Here is an 18553-nt window from a genome sequence, read left to right on the forward strand (position 1 = left end):
GCAGTAATTGTTCTTGAATATTCATTTTTCTCTGAAACAATCAAAGTAGAAGGAACAATATGACCTGTACAAAGATATAAGGTGCCTACTTTCACACCTTTTCCTACTACAAGGGAACCTTTTGAAACCTTCCAATTTTTATCATTAAAATTAACTACACAACCCTCATCACCGAGTTGCCCTGCTGAAATTAAATTTCTACTTAGTTTTGGAACATGTCTTACCTCATGTAGTAGCCAATGATTCCCATTTTGCAACTTAATCTTAATTTTTCCCTTTCCAACAATTTGACAGGGTTCATTATCCCCCAAATAAACAAGCCCAAAATCCCCTTGGACATAATCAATGAAATAACCTCTATGAGGTGTAGCATGAAATGAAGCACCAGAATCTAAAACCCATGAATCATCAACACTCTCTAAAGATAGAAGCAAAGCATCCTCTTTGGATTTGTTACTTACCACATTTGCCTCCTTGTCTCCATCTGATTTATCTCCTTCATTTTTCTTTCGATTCCAGCAATCTTTCTTTTTGTGCCCTGGTTTCCCACAGTACCAGCAATCATTTGGTCCTCTTGATTGAGACCTCCTCCCCTTTGACTTTCCTCTTAATTTCCCATGATTTCCAGAGTTACTTCCTCTTTCAGTCGTTCTGCTCCTGCTTTGTGCATTTAAAGCACTTCCTGATGTAGATCCACCTGAGGATTTTCTACGAGTTTCCTCACTTAAAATAACACCGATAACATCATCATATTTTAGGGTACTAGATCCAGGAACAGAATTACTCACCGCCATTACCAAGCCATTTCAGCTTTCAGGCAAAGAACACAAAATCAAGAGAGCCCTAATTTCTTCATCAAAATTGATACCCACAGAAGATAATTGACTAGTAATAGTATTAAACTCATTTAAATGATCTGCAATAGATCCACCTTCTGCCATTTTCATATTAAATAAATGCTTCATGAGAAATAACTTGTTTGAAGTGGAGGGCTTTTCATACAGTGTCGCTAGGGTTTTCATCAAATCTTCTGTTGTCTTTTCTTTTGTAATATTAAATGCCATCGATGGTGCCAAGCATAACCGAATGCTTCCGAGTGCCTTTCTATCCAAAAGATCCCATTCAGCCTCTAACATAGTTCCTTGATTCTTGGCTTTTCCTTCCAACGGCTTCCATAAATCCTTCTGATATAAATAGTCTTCCATTTGCATCTTCCATAACTAGAAGTTCTGCCCATTAAACCTATCAACCCTCAACTTACCCTCATCTGCCATCACTCCCACTCAATTGTGAGACTCCCACTTAACCGTGAGACTTTCCTGCAGAGGATAACTAAAAGACAACCTCGCTCTGATACCACTTGTTAGGATAAACCACGGACAGACATTTTAAAAAAAAAAAAAAAACTACATGCAAATATAACCAATAACAGAAAATAATAGAACACACAAAAATGAACACAAGGCACCAAGATTTAACGTGGTTCACCCAATCCCTGAGCTACGTCCACCAAATAGCAAGTTCGATCTTATTACAATCCAGTGATTACAACCTGATTACAATCTGTAATCCCTTACAGCTCAATACTGCCGCAAGAACCAATTTTGTATCACAACATAATGAAAAATACCCAACCCTAAGCCCTTTTATACAAGTATTAAACCTCTTTAGGGTTATAACATGTCATCCATAATATGTCGGCTACCATGTCCGCTACTGCCCAAAAACAAAAATTTATTTACAGTACTTTCCTGATCAGTCACCACAATCTAACACCCTACACATAAAGATTCCTTAGATAAAGCATTGCAATAACTCATCATTCTTATTAACATAAACATTGACCAATTTTAGGCCATGATAGGTCAACTTTCAATAACCCAACATGTTGCTTTCACTAAAAAGGACATTCCTCTCAATAGGCCTCATCACAATGATCGATTATACTTGCAAGTATCTATCTATGATTACAAGGTTAGAGGAATACTGATAAATGGTGGAGTAGGATTAACATTTTATATTAAATTTTGTGATAGCTCTTGGGTACACTAAAGAAGATATAGATGCCTCCAAGAAAATAACTATTAAAGCATACGATGACACAAAAAGGTCTTCTAAAGAGGAAATTACTATAACCAATAACTATAACCATTCAAGTTAGACTTTCTATAGAAAATACATTTTTACAAGTGTTGGACCTAGATCTATCTACTAAGATAATTCTTGGATGCTCTTGGATACATGCGATGAAAGAAGTACATCTACATATCATAAATTCTTAAAGAACCCATATAATGACATGGAAGTTACCATCCCTAGTGACCTTGATCCCTTCCAATATTGTACCAATCTAAGAGGGATTCCTAAACAACAAGTAACTATAAATGTAGAAGTATTATCTACCAGTTCATCTAAATATGTGGACCCTATGACCCTTTTGAAAGGAGAAATAAAGGTTTAAGATTAAGTACATAGAGAATACATTATGGCTCAAGCCTTTAACATAAAGAATAGGTCAACTTGCAACAACCCAACATGTCACTTTCACTAAAAAAAAAATTTCTCCCAATAGGCCTCATCACAATGATCCATTATACTTACAAGTATTTGGCCATGATTGCAAGGTTAGAGGAGTATTGATAAATGGTGGAGCAGACTTAACATTTGTACATTAAGGGTTGTGATAGCTCTTGGGTAAACTAAAGATGATATAGATGCCTCCAAGAAAATAAATATTAAAACATATGATGACACAATCATATCTTATAAAGGAGAAATTACTTTACCCATTCAAGTTGGTCATGCTATAGAAAATACATTGTTACAAGTATTAGACCTAGATCTATCTACTAACATAATTCTTGGATTCTCTTGGATACATGTGATGAAAGAGGTACCATCTACATATCATCAATTCTTAAAGAAACCAAACAATGGCATGGAAGTTGCCATCCCTAGTGATTCTAGTCACTTCCAATATTGTACCAATCTAAGAGAGATTCCTAAACAACAAGTACCTATAAGCTCAAAATTATCATCTACTAGTTCATCTAAATATGTGGACCCTATGACCCTTTTGAAAGGAAAATTAAAGGTTGAAAATTGAGGATGTGGAGAATAAACTATGGCTCAAACCTTTCACATCAAGAATTCATTGTCATCCCTAAAATCATATGGAAGACCACACCCTTTAGAGAAAGAGCCTAATTTTGTTATTCAACATCAATATGTGACTATTTTTTTACAATGGGGAGACATAAGTAAAAAAATGTCAAAGATAATGATTCTAATTTGATCTATAAAGATAAAAAGAGAGAAAACTTATGTGAAATTACCAATTGAGTAATATGAACCAAGATTTAAAATGATGTAAAAGAAAGGATATGATGGTCATAATGGTATTAGTTCAAAAAAATAAGGCATCATAGAACCCATTTCACTGCAAAAGAAACATAAGCATAGATGGTTAGTAATTGTACCATTTCAAATTAGCTCTTCAAATACTAATCTACCTTCACATGAGAAGGGGAGAGCTTCTACTGATGAGATGGCATTTGAAGAAAAATGTGTTAAGATTGACTCCAATGAATGAGTGGGATTCCTATTCCTCTAAATCTTATGCACTATAGAATATCTTTATAATCTTGATGACCTAACCTTAGAAGACAAACACATATACCCTACTCCCATTCCCATAAGAACATGTCCTCAAATTTAGATTGAAACCTTTTGGGATCTAGATACTTTGATCTTAGCTTTTACATGTGTCACCAATAATTCCCTTAATATACCCATAGTTGATAGATTAGGAACAAAAAGGACCACTAAGCTTGGACTACTTTGAAAATGATGAGGCTATAGATGAATTCTTTGAGATAAGCAGATAAATACCAATGAGTAATCACAATGTGAGATTTAGCATAGATTTTAATTCCATGGCACATTTTGGGGAGTCAACTTCATCTTCTAGTCACAAAAATAAAAATAAAAATAAACAAGAGGGGTAACAAGGGTTCTAGTAGGATCCCTCAAAGCCAAAAGAGGCCACCATTACCAAAACATAGAAGCATAGTGGCATATTTTGGTGGTGGAAATTTTTGCAACCTAAAAGATTCACAAGTTAGATCTCCAATGCTTATTGAAAAAGGAGATTCATCACAAGTTGGAGACTCTGACCATATTGAAGTTCAAGTTGGTGAACCTGATATCTTAGTCGAGGATGAACTTGAACACAATTTGGAGGCACTTACCTTGAGTAGGGAGTCAAAAACTAATATTATAGAGTTGGAATTGGTCCTAGACTAGTCAGGTGAGAAAACCAAAAGTGATTCCATAAATCGTGTTCATGCAAAAAAGGGGAAAATAAAATTGGAATCAAAGAAAGATCGATCTCGTTGGGATTTGTCCAAAAGGAATTTTTAGTTAGAATGGGTGGAAAAGTACTAGTTAATTGAACCATTGGCCAATCTAATTGATGGTGAGCCTCTTGTAGAATGTAGATGTAATATTTGCATAGAGATAAAAAAGAAGGAGAAGAGGTCGCAGCTTAAACTTGATACCATAGAAAAGCATGTCAGTAAAGTTTACAAAAAGAAAACTATAGATGGAGTTGAAAAATTTGTGCTAAAAATAAAGGACAACTATCTACATATCAGGAATGTTGAAATATCCTTATTACACCAACAAATATGGGAGAAGCATTCTACAATAAAAGGTTCCATTGAAGATTTCATTGGGAAAGCAATGGAAGTGCAAAATATGGGAAAAGTAGTTCAATTAAGTGTGGTCTTTTATATTTTGAGTAGAGGATTTCCTATGATGGACTACCCTTCAATTACTACTTTATTTCATTTTTTCAAATTTTGAAACTATCTGAACAGTCACTAGTCAGTAAACAACAGGTGGGAATGGCCTAGATGTCTTGCACAATTTGAAAAAGAAGATATGAAGAAAAAAATAAAACACTCAAATTTCATTGCACTATCTCTAGATTAAGTTACAGCAATTGATAATACTTCTTGGGTGTGCATGCATGTTTATACTATAACTAATATTTGTTGTCAACCCTTTCTACTATCTATTGCTAAATTGAATTGTAGTGCGATAGCTAAAAATTTATATGATGTATTAAAGATTACTCTAATTGAATATGGAGGTTTGAATAAAATGGAGATTTTCAAAAAAGTTGGTGTATGTTGGAGCAGATGAAGCTTCGATTATTGAAGGTCATAAAGGCGGTCTTTGCAAAAAGATCAAGAATGATTTGGCACCCTATGCTATTCCCATTCATTGCATGGCCCATCAAATGAATCTAGCTTTTGGAATTGCTAGTGATTTTGGTTATGTTTAAAGTGGAATCTCTAATCAAAGAGATTTACCAATACTTTTTTCGTGGTCCAAAATGAGTCTGAGAATTTCAACACTTTGCTCAAGGACTTACTGATGGGAGGAAGCTTCTTAAAGAAAATGATACTAGATGGATCTCTTTGGATGGACCAGCACATCGAGTAATCTCTGAATATTTTTCATTGCTTTAACTAATCTGCTCTGTGTGAGATAGATTCCCTTAGCTATATTCAAGTCTAACTAATGTTAAGATACTCTTAACTTTAGCAGCTATTCTCCTCATGCTATAGGACATGCAAAATATTATTAAAAAGGTTTAACAAAGATCTATGTATATTGCAAAATATAATAAGCTACGTAAAATGACATGTAATAGCCTGGATACTCTGTATCGATTACTACCATTAGATGAATCAAAGTTTGCAAATTGGATAGAAATCATAGATTTGAACAATCTTGGGAACTTTTTACATATTGGTGCAAATAATGAGGTTTATGTCAAGGTATGTGGTGTTGACATACCAATTTAGTACTATGCCCATGTCAACTTTAACTCCAACCCCAACAAAGTAGAAAGAGAAGTTGAATTAGAACTAGAGAAGGTACTTTCATGTGTTACAAGTGAAGACTTCAAGAAGATCAAAGACTCTATGCTTGACTCTATCAAGTGAGTTTGCTACAAACTTTTGTCAGAAATTAGATTCAGATTCCCTCCAAAGGAACTGCTTGAAGCAATTTCAATTATTTTTCCACAATATTGGTCTCTAAACTGTTCGACTAATTTTTGAAGAAGGATGATGACTTTGATTCAGCATTTTTGCAAACCTAAAGTAATCAATGGAGTAACTATAAATGGAATTTTAGATGAATCTCGACTAAGAGATCAATCATATTCTTTTGCAAACACAATGAGGGAACAATATGATCTTATGAAGAACCCAAATGAAGAGGGAGCGGTAACAAAGCTTTGGAAAAACCTTGGTGAGAGGAATCAGTTGAGAGAGTCAATATAAAAATATTTCAAGCTCACTGATTTATGTTTGACAATGATATTGGGTTCAATGGAGGATGAGAGAGTTTTTAGTACTATGGGCTTCCTAAAGTCAAAGGTTAGAAACAAATTAGACAAAAATTTGGATAATTATTTGAGGCTCTATAATTCTAGGTATGAGATAGATAGTTTCCCTTGATAGGGCTCTCAATATTTAGAGAAACCAATGTCAAAAAAGAGGGATTGCCAAAATTTTAGACCCAAGTGGCAGTGGTAGTGGCAGTGGTAGTGGTGGTGGCAGTGGTGGTGGCAGTGGAAGTGGTTCATGTCCTGATATTGGAAGCAATGAAGATGATGTTGACTTTGGCATGCATACTAATGCTAATAGTGAATTTGAAGAAAACGCAATGAACAATGAAATGTCATATGCAATAAATGAGGAGGATTCTGATGATATTGATGTTGAGCTAGTCCAAGCAGAGTGGCAACTATTAGTAGCTTCTCAACCTCAAGTTCTAACTTCTACGTGAGTCAAGTAGTAGGCTACTAGTATAGCTTTAATCTAAGACTCTATCTACGAATTAATTATGTCTGTAGAAGTCAATTTATAGCCTTCATTCACTATCCTTTTATAGATGCTTTAAAAAAACATTGAACATGTTGATGTTACAAACTTACATGTTGAGATTTTCATTGATTGTATTTTTTTAACATGTTGAGATTTTCATTGATTCTAGTTTCTTTAAAAAATTGTAACATAATGTATTTAACAAAATAAGCTCTATTTTAAAAAATTTGTATTATAATTTATAATTATAAATCAGCCTGTAACATAATACATTTAACAATTACAAACAATTACAACCCTTTGCAAATGACTCAATGTCAAATTGAAATGACCTTGAATTCCTTTTTGCAAATACAAGGGAGCAACAATAGCTGTAGGTCAGTTTGTAATTGTATATATAACTAGATTATTACTACATAATATGTAATGTGTGTACAATCACATTGCCAATTCACCACATTGCCAATTGTACAATTTTTTCAAGTAGTAGGAAAAAAATTTCCATCTTCTCTATGTAGGAATAGTATGCCAGTGCCTCACCGCTCAACTATACTAATATGCTAGCTCGTGATTCCTATAATAATTAACATTAAACAAAGTTGAAATTAAATACAAAATTTGAAATTAAAGAGCAACAAGTAACAAAACTGTTATAGTACTATCACTTACTAAGTTGTTACTTCTTAGTGCTATCAGCTATGATTGCCACTGATAGCAATAGTAACAGTTTGAGAAGATGACCTAGCTCCAATGAATTTCTTTAGGGAACTCCATTCTACATCATTAGGAAGCTCTATTTGTTTGAGGTTGTAGCTAAATAGTTGTAACCTCGTCAATAATGAATACTTCAAAAATATAGTTTGAAATGAATCAAAGAATTTATCTTTAACTTCATTCATTGTTGATAGTGGTTTGATGGAACTTGAAATTCTTTCTAGAGTGGTTTCCTCAGGCAAGTTGCCTAAATTAGAATTCATGTTGTCCTACAACTTTTTCATGTAATCTTCTTTTCTAATGAATTTGCCGTTTGAGGTAGCTGGATTTGGTAATCCAACATTTAGCAAGTTTAGTATGATGTGATTCATCTTCATCAAGTCTTTGGAAGTAGATTTGAGAGCATCAGTTATTTCCATTACTTGTTCACAATTGTGACAGACATCAATGGTCATTATAGAGGCATCCAAGCAGTTGTTTATTCCATAGTTTTCCAAATCCCTGTCACTAGATCTCCGTACTTTATTCAAAATTTGGTTAGCAAGATTTTTTAAGGAATTGGTGAAGATTCATCTTTTACCCTAAACATCATTTTTTACATTTTCAAAGAGAAGTCTGAGATTGCTATTTAAATCAAGCCATTCAAACAAACTATTATTGTTCTTCATTATTTTGTCCCAATTTTCTTGTTTGATAAGCTTATCCATGTTTATTATAGTATCTTTCACATGATGGTCTTCGGAAGAGGTCGTTCTATTTTGTGCAATTACATTCTCCATCTTTTTCTTCATTTCAGGCATCTCTTTTTCACTTTTTTTCTATATTTCCTCTAGTTACCCTTGCCAATTAGTAGCTTTCTTCCTCTCATCCTCCAATTTCTTCTTCAAATCTTGGATTGTATTTGCAATAGTTACCTCTTTTTTCTTCCCATCCTCAAGTTCCCTTTTCAAATCATGGATTGTGTTTGTAGTGGACTCCTCATTTTTCTTCACATTGTCCAATTCCTTCTTCAAATCATGGAGTCTTTGAGTAGACTCCTCTTTCTTCCGTTCTCCAATTCTTTTGTCAAATTGAGGATTTTCTTTGCAGATCACTCCTCTTTTTTCTTTGCATTTTCCAATTCCCTCCTCATATGGTGGATTGTGTTCATGCTTGCAGTAGCACTAGACTATGTTTTCTTCACATTCTCCAATTCCTTCTTCAAATCAAGGATTGTTTTTGCAGTTGACTCCTCTCTTTTTTTCATATTCTCCAATTGCTTATTCAAATTGTGGATTGTGTTTGCACTAGACTCCTCTTTTTTCTTCTCATTCCCCAATTCCTTTTGTAAATTATAAATCATCCTTTCCTTAGACTCTTCTTTTTTCTTTTCATTCTCCAATTTAATCTTCAAATTATTATTTTCCTTGAGAGCAGAGTTTAGGTTAGTTTTCAATTTATTGTTGACCTATGAACTACACTCTACAGACTTGAACAACTATGTAGTAGAGAATTTTTCATACTAAAGTCTTTTTTGGCACTCATCCAATTCTTTAGTCAAATTTTTCACTTGTTCATTCATCTTTTCTTGCTAGACAATTGCCTCTATAGGAGAAGAATTCTTTATCCTATTTTGCAAATCTTTAAACCTATTGTCTACTGCTTTCTCCTTGGCCTTCACATTATCAAGGTCTACCTATAACTTTTCTATTTGCTTTGTAAGCCTTTTTTTTTCCCTCTCCACTTTTAGAAGTGTAATGTAGACCATTTTGTTTCTCTCTTTTGATATATTGAATTTGTCAATATTTTTCACTTTTGACAAATCCATTTAAAGATTGGTAACTTGTATATTATTATGATTTATTAAATTTTCTGGTGGATTATTATCTCTACCTAGGGGCATAATAGCCATGAAGTTCATCATTTCATTGTTTGGATCATATGTTGGAAATATTCTATTAGTAGATCCCTGACATTCAGCAACTGCATCACTTTTCAAAGTCTTCATAATTTGCCTATTTCTTTCACTTGTATGTTCAAACTTTGATGCAAACTTGTTCAAACTAAAATTTGGGTTTGCTGAAATAATTGAGTGTTTGAAAGGTGAATTTTTAGTTGTATCATTGTATGCTACTCCAACTCCAATTAAACTTACTCCACCTACAATTGTATTTTGAGGATTGCCAATAGACTGAAGATGGCCCATTCCAAATCCTAGCATTTTAGGACTATTTTTTGGATTTTGTATAGAAGCTACCGGTGCATACATTGGTGAAGTAACCATTGACATTGTTTGCAGTGTAATTGTCATAACTTTTTGCTTTTTAGCACAAGGTCCATCCATGCTAGTGCCAGTGCCAGTGCTAGTGGGATCAACTATAAGTGAATTTGAGGATTTAACAAATGATGTGTTGGGATGACCTTCAGAAGCAGAAGTATAATGTCTTTTTCCCTTTCTAGATGAATCATCTTCAATCTCAGAGAGTCCAATGATTAATTTATATCCTCTTTTGGGTGGGTCTGGTACTAAAACTGGATTCCAAATCCCTTCACCACTTGCACCAATGGGCCTTTTACCTGCATAACCCATTTTTTGTATCATAGGTCCCCCTTTACTATACGTTTATTTAATAGAATCACTCATTTGAAGTTTAACAATATCTCTGCCCCTGGTTGACCTAGAATCTTGAATACCTTGAATGTTGGCATCAGACTTGAGGTCCTTCTGTCTTTCTTTATCACTGTCACTGCCAAAATCATATAGTATAGTTGGATGCTCTCTATTCCAATAATCGTTGAAAAGTTCATCCTCAATTTTTTCAAAACCTATTGATGTCCTTGGTTCACCCAAATTTTGCCTCATTTTCCAAAAATCAATCATCTTGGTTTGACACCACAAAGCAAATACACATGCCTCTTTAATTGCTTTTAGCATAGACCTCTTAGAAGGTTCAGATGCTTTCTCATAGAAATTTAAGTATGTTAGAGGCTCTAATTTATGTGACTCTAATATGTGCAATGTCGTAATTTGGGATGACAATTCTTGCATTGAAATATTATTCTCTGTTGCATGTTTCTCCATCTCTTTCTTAACCTCATCTCATGAATCCTTGTTTTTTAACTTTTCTATCAATAGCATCTCCTAATGTTGATATTTTCTTACAGAGTTCCCATTGGCAATAAACCTCATTTTTATTATGTTTAGTGGATCATAATTCCAGTGACTAACAAAATCAAAGCCAAAAAAAAGTTACCAATTCATTAGCCACTTTGAAAGCCTTTCTCTCAAATGTGAGGCCTCCAATTGTGAAAGGCAAGGAAGAAAATATTATTTTCTTTTGTTGCCCACCAAAAATTTCATCTACACTCTCCATCTTCCATACATATTCTAGTGCAAAAACTCTTTCTGGTAACATGCATTGGAAGTTTGCAGTGTTCAATCGTTGAACCATAAAACCTTAAGATAGTGTACTCTTCCATGAAGAACCAGTCAGCCAATTGAATCTAACTTCTCAGTTGAATGCAATATTTACAAGACATGGGCAATCTAGGCATTGAAGTGCCTATAATTTTTTGGTAAATAGGTGCCAAAAAGAAGTCTACAAAATGGTTGTAGTTTTTATTTATAGTAGTCATCATCATCTTATGTGTCCACTCATATACTAGACTTGGAGTCTCTAATTTCTTCTGGATTTTCTCATCAAACTTATAGACGTCAATATCAAGCTTTTTTTTCTTTGTCTCAAATATTAAGCCATGCTTTGCTAAAAGAAGGTAGCATAAGTAACTTGTGAACCTAAATGTCTTTATCCATCCTATAGTTGTACTTTGTTTAATCATTAGTAATTTTTGTTGCATAGATTCAACAATGTGCTAAACAAAATTATATCTTTCATCTACCTTCTCAATTGACTGACCTCGACAATAGATCTTATAAATCATTTCAGGAACACTGGGCCCCACTTCCTTGTTATTGTCCAATCCCAAACAAAATGATAACAAAGAAATAGTATTATGAACCCATGGCACAAAAATATCATACTAATAAGGAGGTTTATGGTCTATATCCAGTGTAACACTAGTGATGACTTTGAGTTTATTAAACCCTTAATAAATAAATCTTGAAAAACTCTTTCTAGTTTGTCATAAGCTTGTGCTAGTTTATCCAAGTCAATGCGCTCGTTAAAATTTTCTAATTTAAACCCTAGCCCTAGGTCTAACAGAGTGAAAAAATCACTCTCAGTAATGGATAAAATTTCCTCCTAAGTGTTTTCGTTTACAATTACCTTTCTATTTTCATCATAATTCTAAGCACGTAGCATTACAATTTTAGGGCAAGGGAATCTTTGGGTACAACAAGGTTTGCTAATCCAATAACCAAAGCAGCTAGTTTATTTGTATGTACACGAATACTGTTATTATATTTTTAATAATTTCTCCCCTTCTGTGGATCTTTCCACTTATTAAACAATGAATGTCTAATTTCCATGATTTCAAAATCTTCATGGATAATAGGATCAAAAATATCATGACATTCATCAATGAAACTTGGGGTTTGTAGCACTTGCCTAAGTTCTATAATGTGTTTCTTTTCCTTTATGTTTGCACTCGTACAGGAGGTTTTTGACTTTGTTTTTCCCATGCTTGCTACTGGTTATTACACAAAATTCTTCTTCATGCCCTATTTAAAATAATTGTAAAGTGTAAACCTAAGACAATTAAAATCAAGATTCCTATTGCTACAAATTGCAATGAAAAAAAAATTTTAAAAATTAAATACTCGGAATCAAGATTGGATATATTGGTGTTTTCGTCTGATACTCAAGTTTCACCCTTTTAGTCTTCAGAATACAAAATGAAATTCTGCCAGTCTTTGAAAATTTGAAATTTGAAAACCCTATCGTATTAGACTCGACTTGGAGAACTTTCAACTTTATACTCTAAAAACATGAAAAGTTAATAGTTAAAAGTTAAAATGAAAGTATTAAGTAATTAATGGTTTTAGGTACTTTACTAATAGTATGTACAATGTACATGTAAACAACATAAAGAGTCAAGACTCAATAATTTAGTAATGTACATAACAATAATAATAATAAGTAAAAATTTATTACATTAATATACATTTGAATAAAAAAAATTATTTTAAATAAATTAATTAATAAAAATTGAACTTAATTATCAATATGATTTTTAGGTCAATTTGCGAAATGCTATCAATATTGTCAAGAGTCATCTAGAATCATGACACATGTCAATCGTGACACTTGTCAAGGACACGTGTCATGATTCTAGACGTTTCTTGACAACAGCAATAGTAGACCCAAAATTTACTCGAAATTCATCCCAGGTCATTCCCGTTGGTGTTGATCTACCTTTTACTTAACAATCATAGCATTGTCAAGTCAAGATTAAGTAATAATTTTTTTAAAAGACTAAACATAATTATTAATAAATTAATCGAGTCCTAACACTTAATTGAACTTTGCAATGATTGGACACGTGTCATGATTTTGGATGAATCTAGGCACATGGGAAAACATTTCCCAAATTGGCCTAAAATTCATCTCGAGTTGTCAATCTTTCTTTTAGTCAACAGTCAAGATTTTGGGTAGAATCTTGGAGTACACATGTCCCGATTTTGAGTTAATTTAACTATTTATATAAAAATATTTATATATATATAATATAATTTATAATTATTATTATAATAGTTATAATATAATATAAATAAAGGAGACTTTCTTTTCTATTATAGAAATGATTTTCTTTTCTATCATAAATATTTTATTGTAAAGATGATATGAAAAATTCAATGAAGATATATTAAATTTTATAAAATAAAATTGGTGCAAGCTATGAAACAAGTGCCATTAGTACTTGCCTTTAATTTTTATATAAATCTAATTTAAATTTAATAAATTTATTATAATATATAAAATATTTTAATTAATAAAAATGTTATATAATTATATTTTTTGTAATGATGTTAATTTAAATTTAAATTTTATTCATAAATATAATCATTGATATATATGTTCTATTACATATATATCATAGGGTTATAATTATATTATATTATATATGTTCTATTACATAAATAATTATATTATATGTTCTATTATATAATAAATAATTATAATATAAAAATAATAATATTTTTATAATAATAATAAATCTTAAATGATTATATAATATAAGTAAAATTATTTTTAATTGAATGACAAAAAACATATTATAATTATAAAAAATACATTATTAAAATATAAAGTATAAACCAATGCACTTACATTAAAGAATAAAAATATTAACGTTAATGAATCACATTGAAAATGAAATATTTAGCTCTTAGCCCTAAGCCTACCATCAAGTACTAATAACAAATTATAATGACAATAGTTTAATTTAAATAAAATAATTAAAATTTAAAAATATAATTACAAATGTTATATTTTTATTCATAATTATTATTTAGTTACAAAATTAATATGTAATATAGTTTAATTATCTATAAATTATTAACATATATTGATAATTGTGATAATTGTTTATAAACATAATTATTAATAATATTAACCGAGTCTTCCAATGAGCGGACATGTGTCACAATTCTAGATGAATCTAGGCATATAAAAAAAAATATTCCTCAAATCAGCCCAAAATTCATCTCGGGTCATTGACCTTTCTTTTATGCAACAATCAAGATTTCAGGTAGAATCTTCGAGTACATGTGTCCTAGTTTCAGGTAAAAATAGACTTTATCTTCAATCTTATAAAATTTGGACCGAAATAGAGTCGTGGTCATTGAAAAAATTTACATAGCATATTAATTAATATAGATAAAAATGTTGAAATAAATATTGTTAAAGAAATTGTTATTAATTATTATTATTTTACTTTTAAGCTTGAGCATGTCAAAATCATGATGTTAATTTAATTATTTATATAAAATATTATATATAATATAATTTTTTATTATTATCATAGTTTTAGTATAATATAAATAAAAGATTTTCTTTTCTATCATAAACTTCTTATTTTAAAGATGATATGAAAAATTCAATAAAGAATATTAAATTTTATAAAATAAAATTGGTGCAAGATATGAAATAATAATGACAATAGTTTAATGTAAATAAAATAATTATAATTTAAAAATATAATTACAAATGTTATATGTTTATTCTTATTTATTATTTAGTTTCAAAATTAAAATGTAATATAGTTTAATTATCTATAAATTATTAACATATATTGAAAATTGTGATAATTATTTATAAACTATTCTTCATCATTTAAAAGATTTCTTAATGAAAAAAGTTAGGAATAGGTGACAAGATAGGTATGAAATAAAAATTTGACACATAAATTATCAAAATTATATTTAACTTTGTTAAGGGTATAATCTTTAGTTTTCCTTGAAATCTGCTCTTATCGCTCCATTTGTTTTAACCAATCAGATTAAAGAAAAATAATTTTAGAAATTACAAAACTTTTAATTGAATAATTTTTTATTGAACATTTTTTAACTATAAATCGTTAATCACATATATTATATGAAACCATAAAGGGAATCGGGATTGTTGAAACCCTTTTTTTGTTTCTAAGTTCTAAGTTCTAATTTTATAACTATTAACAGTTAATTATTTTTAACAAAGTCATAGACTAACATTTCAATAGTGCATTAAGAATCAAGATGTCAAAAATAAAGTCGTAAACTAACAAGAACAATGATTTGAGAAGCCAAAAACTATTGTTTTCATTGATAATATTTTAGACTATACAATGTGCATAATACTGATTCATAGCATAGATATTCAAAATAGCTGATTAAATTAGCCTGGTTTTATTATTTCATAATTTACAAAAAAAAAGGGCAAGGCCCAATCCAAAGAAAAATACAGATATCTTAAAAACATTTTTTTTTTCCTAAGGGCAACGGTTAAGGAAACAGTATTCAGGAAATAGGGAATAGGAAACTAGGGAACAAAGGAGGCTAGAAGCATTAGCAAGTTGAGGACTGAAGGCTTGAAGCCTTCAACCAGAAAGGTCTTGAAGTCCCTCTGCAAGGAATTTGTTGGAGAAGATGATGTCGCTAAACTCATCCAGCCATGTGAAGTCGATCTCACTGACGTCGTCCAATAATAACCACTTTTGTAAAAAATCCCTTCTGAGTCACGCCCACTTCCGATGGTGAGTCAATTGTCATTCATTCATGTCAAGTAGAAAAGGATGCTTATGTATAATGCACCCTATGCCTTCCTCCCAGCACTTGTCTACTATGTCTGCAAAAAGGATGCCAATGCCCGGCCTTGGTACCTACTTGACCAATACAAGAATTTTGACATCATCTTCTAAAAAAATTTCCTTAAAAATTTTATGCAGAAGCATCAGAATGTCTATTTGATTGCCTCCAAGGTTGAGAAGAGACACAAGGAAGCGGGAGGTAATATCCGTGGACACATGGTACCTCTTATCATTTCTCAAGAATTCATGGCTAAGGACCATGCATATAGCATGGCGGATAAAAGGACTTTGGGCATCTAGCTTGCAAACCATGGCAAAGACATCATCAGGAATCCTGCCCAAAAAGGGATTTTGCAGAGCCATTGTAGTGCATTTCAGTCAAATTAGTGTATCCATGACTAAGATTCAAGAAACTCTATAAAGTGCAACTGCAAATTGAATTCAGATTGAAGAATATGAGAAATGATAATGAAAGAGAAATTGAAGAGGCTATTTAATGGTAGTTGCATTAAATTCTTTGGCGTTTGCGATCTTTCATATCTTTTTTTTTGTATTCCTATTCATTTTCAAGTGTGTGAAACACCAAAATGTACTGGCATTAATGTCAGATAGTCGATAGTGCTTGACATTGAGTAATGATTTCCATGCAAACCTTACCACATGTCTCCATTCCAGAGAATTTCATGCCACTCCAGGTCTTTTCAAGTGGGTGGCCCCGAAATACATCTTTTGTCATTGATCTCTAATTAATTAATAGTCAATAAAACTATTTTATTTACTATTAATAATATGAAAGTGATGGTAGCCGACTTGGTAATAGTGAAACTGACATAACAATGTTATGACATTATTAATAATAGACCTAAGACTACACAAGTTGAAACTTCAAGTGACTACTCAGCAGTCAGTACAATCACTAGCCAATACATGTGCAAATTTCACTTTCAAATTAAACAATTTTTTAGTTTACCACTAAAGATTAGCCAAGACCATTATTATTTATTTTTTTACAAAATAAGTAATTCGTCTCTGACATTATTAATTCATTTTTGGCAAGGGAAAAAATAGCCATCATTTATTTATCTATCAGCAAGAAAAAATATTAATTTGCCACATTTAAAATGATTTTTGCTAGGGAAAGAAAAAAATTGCCAACATATAATATTTCATTTCCCTATATGGAACAAAAAAATTGCCCTCGACATTAAAATTTTCCTGCCCACAAAATGTTGGATTCACCAACATTTTAGGCATTTTTTTGGGGAGGGGTTTCTTAAAGTTATCACTGAGTGTACCTTTGCCTAAAGGCTGGAAACCTATTGGTAGAAAATGGGTGTTCAAGAATAAATTTTGTGCAGATGGCAATGTTGAAAGGTACAAAGATAGATTGGTTGCGAAGGGCTACTTACAAGTAGAGGGAATAGATTATGGTGAAATATTCTCTCTTATTGCAAAGTTGACATCCATTATATTTTGTTATCTCTTTCTGCATCATATGATTTAGAAATAGAATAGATGGATGTGAAGGCAAATTTCCTTCATGGTGATTGGGAGGAAGAGATTTATATGTCACAGCTTGAGCACTAGATTGTTAAAGGTAAAGAATCTTTGGTTTGCAGATTAAAGAAGTCTTTGTATGGTTTGAAACAATCTCCTAGGGTGTGGCACCTTAAGTTTGATGCCTTTGTATCATCAATTGGATTTGTAAGATCAAAATCAAATCATTGTGTTTATTTTAGAGTTAAAAATGATCGACTTCTTATTGTTGCATTATATGTTGATGATATGTTATTGTTTGGGAAGGGTAAGGGTATGATTTCTGATTTTAAATCTCAGTTGTCAGAACAGTTTGAGATGAAATATCTTGGGGTAGAAAGGTACATCTTGGGTATGGAAATTAGTAGAGATAGGTCTAACAAAAAACTTTGGTTGAGTCAGAGTATGTGAAGTTTGTGTTGGAGAGGTTCAACATGGAAAATTGTAGACCATTGTGTGTTCATATTTCTATGGGAACAAAGTTATCTGTAAATGATTGTCCAAAATCTCCTAGTGAGGTGGAGGATATGAATAGAGTACGTTATGCTAGTATAGTTGGTAGTCTTATGTATGCTATGGTCTGTACTAGAACAAACATTGCCCAAGTAGTGATAGTTCTAAGCCATTTTATGGCTAATCCTAGTTGGGTATATTGGGATGCAGTTAAGCGAGTATTTAAATATTTGAGGGGTACATAAAATTACTCCATTTTTATCAAGGTAACTCTTCTAGAGCTCCACATTCAATTTGTATTTTTGGGTTTGTGGATTCAGATTAGGAAGGTGATATTGATAGGAGGAGATCCACCAATGCTTATGTCTTCATTATATTTGGTGGTGACATTAGTTGGATGAGTAAGCGACAACCTATGGTTTTTTTTTCCACTATAGAAGTTGAGTACATAGTTGCTACTTGTGCTTGCAAGGAAGCCATTCAGCTTAGGAGATTGTGTTCTAATGTTGGTGTTGATGCAGGATAGATTACTATTTGGTGTGACAGTCAGAGTTCTATTTGCCTTGCAAAGAATCCAACTTTCCATGCCATAATGAAGCACATTGACGTGCAATTTCACTTTGTGTAAGATAGGGTGGAAGATGGAAAGGTAAATTTGGAGAAGGTAGATACTATAAAAAATGTTGTGGATGCATTGACAAAACTAGTATGCATAGAGA

This window comes from Cupressus sempervirens, chromosome 4 (genome assembly GCF_028749045.1).
Source record: "Cupressus sempervirens isolate cs-2001-9-10 chromosome 4, ASM2874904v1, whole genome shotgun sequence".
Taxonomy (NCBI): Eukaryota; Viridiplantae; Streptophyta; class Pinopsida; order Cupressales; family Cupressaceae; genus Cupressus; species Cupressus sempervirens.